Source organism: Mya arenaria, chromosome 10 (assembly GCF_026914265.1).
Source record: "Mya arenaria isolate MELC-2E11 chromosome 10, ASM2691426v1".
Classification (NCBI taxonomy): Eukaryota; Metazoa; Mollusca; class Bivalvia; order Myida; family Myidae; genus Mya; species Mya arenaria.
In genome coordinates, this window is record NC_069131.1 from 48,065,203 (window position 1) to 48,072,687 (window position 7,485).

Consider the following 7,485-nt stretch of genomic DNA (forward strand, 5'->3'; position numbering starts at 1 on the left):
AAGATTCGTTATAATGATATTCCTATACTACGTTCTAGATGAATTTCTATATACAAGTGGTAATTTGAAAAGTGACAAATGAGAAAAAAATACATACATTAGATTGTTTTTATTAGAAAAGGCTTCAGTATTTTGCGGGCATTATATATTCACATTGATGGCAAATCAATAATTGTACTCAAAGACGTCTACCAACCTTAGATGTTTCGGACTATAAACTGGGATGGCTGCACGAATTAACGTAAGAGGAAGCACCCTTCCGCCAGGAATAGAAAAAAATAGGCCCAAAATGTGGTATATTGGGTTTTAGGGCTCATGATTATACTGAGGTATGTGTTACATTTACCAGTGTATCATGGACCCATGTTCGTCGATCTAGGACTGGTATCTTCTTGTTAAAGGCAATAGTTAAGGTTTTATTATAAAATATATAAAACCGTTCACCTTCTCTCGGTTTGACTGTGATAAACACCTCCAAGGATCTTAGAGTCAGTCAGGCAACCTTAAATCATGTTGGTAAGTCTAACTCTTAAAGATAATCGGAGAATTTAAAAAAGTAATAGTTAGTGCACAATCTTATGACAAGCACTATAACCTATACATTTTGCTGCATGCATCAATTTTACATGTTACCCTTCTTTTAGCATGGCGAATTGTCCGAATGTTATGCTTTAAGCCACAGCTCATTCATTTCGCAGATTGTCTGAAAAATATGTTGCCAAAATAGTAACCAATAAAAATTGAAAAACATTTTTCTAGCATCAATTGCAGTGGTAGAAACGGCATTTGGATACTTAACAACACCGGTGGAAAAGAAACAAATAACGACGGGAGGGGCAGTTTACGATGACGGCAACTCAAATAACGTCGAGGAGAAAGTAGATAACGGCGACCGATATTATACACAGGGGAGTATCACGTGATCGCTATAGTACATCGGCCGTACAAGATGGCGAATAATTCGCCCGCTTCAACCCATAATTTCGACTTTTACAGATGGTGAATATTAAGGCAGGATCTTTAGAATAGGCGCAGAGTACCCGCATTGTAACACAGTTGACTCGCGTGTTTTTTTTTTGTTTTTCGGAGGTTTGCTTAGTTTAAGCCTAAAACTCGATACAGATTTTATTTCTGCGCATACATTGTCCGTATAAGTCTGAAATCTGAAGTCTGAGGAACTATCACTTGAAAATTACAACGAAGTATACATTTGCAAATTTAATCCATATTTTGTAGACATTTGTTTCATATTCATGTTTTGCGCTAAAACACACGGAATTCAGACTTATATGGACACTGTACGCACAGAAATAAAATCTGTCTACGACCAACCTATACCTTAGGCATTTGATTCATTGCACGTTGTTCACATCGTGTTAATAACAACTTATCAGTTTCCCAAAAGTATCCACATTTATCCTCCATTATAGCTACATAATGGTCTCCATATAAATCCCGGATACGACCTACCTTTCTGTATGGTTCTCAGTCCATCTTTCTTTATCAGGTATCTATTCTCCTTGATACATTTATTCGGAATTAGATATCTGGATACCTACCTGCTGTTTTAACTATGTATGTTTCTATTTTTAAAATATTAACAGGTAGATAAACTCGGTTTATGATTTGCTGCAGACAGAGCTCTTCAAGAACAGAGATTGTTGGGCACAATATTTTACGACAAGCGATTATTTATGTGATGTATTTAGAACTGACGAAGGTGATATTAATAATTAAATAAATTATGCAGAATAATAAAATTGATATATAATCATTTTAAACATTTGTAATATTATCTCACTTTATTTACCAGCAGTTTAGTAGCGTTATTATGGTGCTATTCAAAAATGTAATTCACAATGCAAAAATTATATAGCTAAAAAATATAGATCAAACATAGAAATCCATCTCGATGTTTATAGCTAAGATGCATTAACGTTGCATCCTAGTGAATGTAGATTTGAAGTGGAACTTATTTTAAAAGGCTTCGGTTTGTTCATATGTACTGTTTATATGTACTTTATATGTACTGCATGGATACTATATAGCCAAACATAGTCAACGGCGTGTAGCTCTGGAGACGGTATGGGTGAAGTTCAGTTACATTGGGCACTATTACACGTGCTGGAAATGTGTAAATTATAAATCTGTATCTCCAGTTCACTCTTTAAATATTTGCTAATAGACCGTATGGTGCCTCCAATTCTTTCTCTTCAAACTTTGATTGCGGGTTGTAGGTTAAAGCCGTTGATTGAAATGTAAAGGCTAATGGAGCCAAACCGATCAGATAAAGACAATACTTTGTGGTTTTAGAACTCATGTATTAACTGACGAAAATCACAGTAGTTGAAAGCAAGATGGATGGTGTATCCTCAACTTGTTGTATAAAATGTGTTGATATCTTAAAGGCTGACTGATACGAATGTGACTCCGTTATTTACTTTCAAGACAGCAGTTAACCGATTGAGCAAAGGGAATAAAAACAAAATGTTTAGACCTTGTACATAAACAACAAAGCAAGCATTTAGTACGAGAAATGAATTACCATTGTTGTCCATTCATATATCTGCTGACACACAGGACAAATAATGAATTATACAAAATGTTGAATAACGCATTACCATACCTCATGCTCTTTTGTAATCGACCGCAATAATACCAGCTGACACAACCAAAAAAAATATGTCCTTTGTATTATGGCTGGGTCTCTTTATGCTTTGTTTTTATGACGGCGTGTCCTAGATTGTCTAGATTGCGTTCATGAATTCCTTAACATTTAAACTAGTAATATTTCAAACAGCGTAACTTTCAATTTTGACATTTTTTTGTCTTACGATAAGTCGTTCAGTCTTAATCTCCATATACAAATACATTGGATCATCCCTACTCATTCATCGAAGTCTGATTTGATATCGACTTTCCTTACAAATGTGACTAGAATGTCATCGAATCCTTTGTGCTCACTCTGCAATAACGGATACAACCGAATGCTCAATTGCTTCAAAACTTCGTTACCACTCACCGATAGCGCACCAAATACTCATTCATTTACCTCGAATCCCTCAAAACCAATCTCCCATTGCATACCGAATACTATTTCAGTGTCCTCGAATCCCTCGAAACCTCTCTCCCATTGCATACCGAATACTATTTCAGTATCCTCGAATCCCTCAAACCCACTCCCCCATTGCATACCGAATACGTATTCATTAACCTCAAATCTTTCGAAACAACTCTCCCATTGCATACCGAATACTATTTCAGTATCCTTGAACCCTCGAAACCACTCTCACATTGCATACCGAAAACTAATTTAGTGTCCTCGAGTATTTCGAACCACTCTCCCATTGCATACCGAATACTAATTCAGTGTCCTCGAATCCTTCGAAACCACTCTCTCATTGCATACCGAATACTATTTCAGTATCCTTGAATCCCTCGAAACCACTCTCTCATTGCATACCGAAAACTAATTCAGTAGCCTCGAATCCCTCGAAACCACTCTCTCATTGCATTGAATACTAATTCAGTTTCCTCGAATCCGTTACATACCGAATAAGTAAGTATTCAGTATCCTCAGCATACCGCGTTTGACCTTAATTATTTCCGAGTACTCCCTCAAAAGTGTCTGAATGATGCGTATCAAAGGAAGGTGGGATTCAGCCTCGAAGAATAGTTTCAAAACAACCTATTGAGAGGAAAGCAACTGCAAGCTGGTTCGTCCTTTGTAGTAAATATTGTATGGAACATTTTTGTTAACATTCGTACTGCACGAGTGTTTTAATTCATACACTATCGTTTAAACTCAGGATAGTGGATAATTGAGTATGATGTCACGGTTGAATATATATATGTACTGTTTGGGAAACACCGTGTTAGCTGATGCAAACGCTTATTCTAGTGGTAAATGATTGACTGCCTAATTAAGGGGTGCAGGTGCGATCTTTCGCGTCACTGAAAAGATACGAATGATATTCGGGTCGGACCCGTCGAATTGGGGGTCATCGCTTTACATTGGCGCAAGTTAAAAAAACAGGTTAGATCTAAGCATGGTTAAATTCTGTCTGTTGATGTTGCCCCACAATTAACAAAACTGAGATTCTCCGTTGGGCAGACGTCCTTCGATATGCCAATATCATCAGGTTTAATATGTCGACAATACATCCAGACCGGATATTTTTTTCTACCTGAACCCTAATGCATTCTGAAAAGTCAACTTAACGTATTTCGGCTAAGATTTCTCCTCTTTTTATACATTACGTTTTTGTGTTGTTTGAGCGCTCTTTCTTTTTATTTCTAAACAAGAATCTTCAATGCTTTAATTTATTTTAAATACCTCCATCTATCTTAGAATGTATGCGATATGTTCTACCTGTACCCCTAACTGGTTTTCTTAAGATAACACTTTATATCCATGATTGTTTTCCTCATGCCGCTGCTGGTTATATTTTCACAAATGTTCACTGTTTTTGTTTGTATTAAAAAATACAGAACGTTTTCAAACCGCTTCATGCTCGGGAACGTGTGCGTGTGTACTTCATTTTGTGGGCTTCATCAACAAAGTACGATATGTAGTTTTATACAAGTTTGAAATGAAATGTACAGCTGCAAGCTGATAGTGATTGATACGAGCGCGAGCTAAGCTACAAGAACAAATATAGAGAGAGTTCGCAAACGACTTCGAAGCCCTACAACAGCACGTAAACACGAAGGTTTATATCGTCGAAGAAGACGTTGTATTTTGCAGACTTCACTATTAATTTATTGGTTTAATGCCACTTTCAAACATTAATTCATATTGATAATTCAATAGAAACGAGAAAAACTTTACTATCAATATGTAGACATTCATTAATACAATACATTAATGATAAAAGTATAATAATGTCTATAACTGCAATTAGTGTAGAGTGTTTTATGAAACAAATACAATTATCAGACTAATATAAAATCGCTTTTAATTTGAAGTTGAATATTCCAGCCAAAGAATGTTTTATCATTGCTATCTCAATATTATGTTGATAACATGATGGTAAAATATTTGCAGCTGGCAACGTTACAAACAGACTTTCAGTTACGTTGTTTCTACCCCTTTCATTTTAACTGTTTCTAAGAGATGAGGAGAAGAAACAATACTTAAACATTTCGTTCCTGGAAAAGTGTAATTAGAAATTAATGAATTGGCTTCGATCGACTGCATTTTATAAAGGCACTAATGACTCTTAACCGTGTAATTAATTAACGTACGTACTTTGTTATTTTTACCATGGTACAAGTAAATCATATATGAGGATATCACACCCAACCCCTTGGAATCCAATTGATTGATTGATTGAGAATGATGTGGTCTAGCTTATGCAAGATGTGTTAATCTAAAAATATAAATATTAACTAACAATTCAACTTTTGTCTTTTCAATATTGGTATGGAAAGTCAGCTTCTGATAATAACCATACATTATGGACTATATATAGATTAAAATGCGCTTTAATGGTGATCACTCGCAATACAGTTTCAACATTAAGACCCGCTAAAGCTACCAAAGTTTAAATAAGCAACAAAAAACTACAAAGAGCAAAAGAAATACTTAGAGCTACATTGAATTATTAAAAACAAAAAGTAAGTACTAGAGCTATATTGAACTATTAACAAAAAGAAAGAAATACTTAGAGTTACATTGAATTATTAACAACAACAAATAAGTACTTAGAGCAACATTGAATTATAAACAACAACAATGTATAAGTACATAAAGCTTCATTGAACTGTTAACAACAACAAATAAGTACTAAGAGCTACATTGAACTATTAACAACAACAAATAAGTACTAAGAGCTACATTGAACTATTAACAACAACAAATAAGTACTTAGAGCTACATTGAACTATTAACAACAACAAATAAGTACTTAGAGCTACATTGAACTATTCACAACAACAAATAAGTACTAAGAGCTACATTGAACTATTAACAACAACAAATAAGTACTTAGAGCTACATTGAACTATTCACAACAACAAATAAGTACTAAGAGCTACATTGAACTATTAACAACAACAAATAAGTACTTAGAGCTACATTGAACTATTAACAACAACAAATAAGTACTTAGAGCTACATTGAACTATTAACAACAACAAATAAGTACTTAGAGCTACATTGAACTATTCACAACAACAAATAAGTAGTAGAGCTACATTGAACTATTAACAAAAAGAAAGAAATACTTAGAGTTACATTGAATTATTAACAACAACAAATAAGTACTTAGAGCAACATTGAATTATAAACAACAACAATGTATAAGTACATAAAGCTTCATTGAACTGTTAACAACAACAAATAAGTACTTAGAGCTACATTGAACTGTTAACAACAACAAATAAGTACTTAGAGCTACATTGAACTATTAACAACAACAAATAAGTACTAAGAGCTACATTGAACTATTCACAACAAAAATAAGTACTAGATCTACATTGAACTATTCACAACAACAAATAAGTACTTAGAGCTACATTGAACTATTCACAACAACAAATAAGCAGTTAGAGGTACATTGAACTATTCACAACAACAAATAAGTACTAGAGCTACATTGAACTATTCACAACAACAAATAAGTACTAGAGCTACATTGAACTATTCACAACAACAAATAAGTACTTAGAGCTACATTGAACTATTAACAACAATATATAAGTACTTAGAGCTACATTGAACTATTAACAACAACAAATAAGTACTTAGAGCTACATTGAACTATTAACAACAACAAATAAGTACTTAGAGCTACATTGAACTATTCACAACAACAAATAAGTACTAAGAGCTACATTGAACTATTCACAACAACAAATAAGTACTAAGAGCTACATTGAACTATTCACAACAACAAATAAGCAGTTAGAGGTACATTGAACTATTCACAACAACAAATAAGTACTAGAGCTACATTGAACTATTCACAACAACAAATAAGTACTAGAGCTACATTGAACTATTCACAACAACAGATAAGTACTTAGAGCTACATTGAACTATTAACAACAATATATAATGACTTAGAGCTACATTGAACTATTAACAACAACAAATAAGTACTTAGAGCTACATTGAACTATTAACAACAACAAATAAGTACTTAGAGCTACATTGAACTATTCACAACAACAAATAAGTACTTAGAGCTACATTGAACTATTAACAACAACAAATAAGTACTAAGAGCTACATTGAACTATTAACAACAACAAATAAGTACTTAGAGCTACATTGAACTATTCACAACAACAAATAAGTACTAAGAGCTACATTGAACTATTAACAACAACAAATAAGTACTAAGAGCTACATTGAACTATTAACAACAACAAATAAGTACTAAGAGCTACATTGAACTATTAACAACAACAAATAAGTACTTAGAGCTACATTGAACTATTAACAACAACAAATAAGTACTTAGAGCTACATTGAACTAT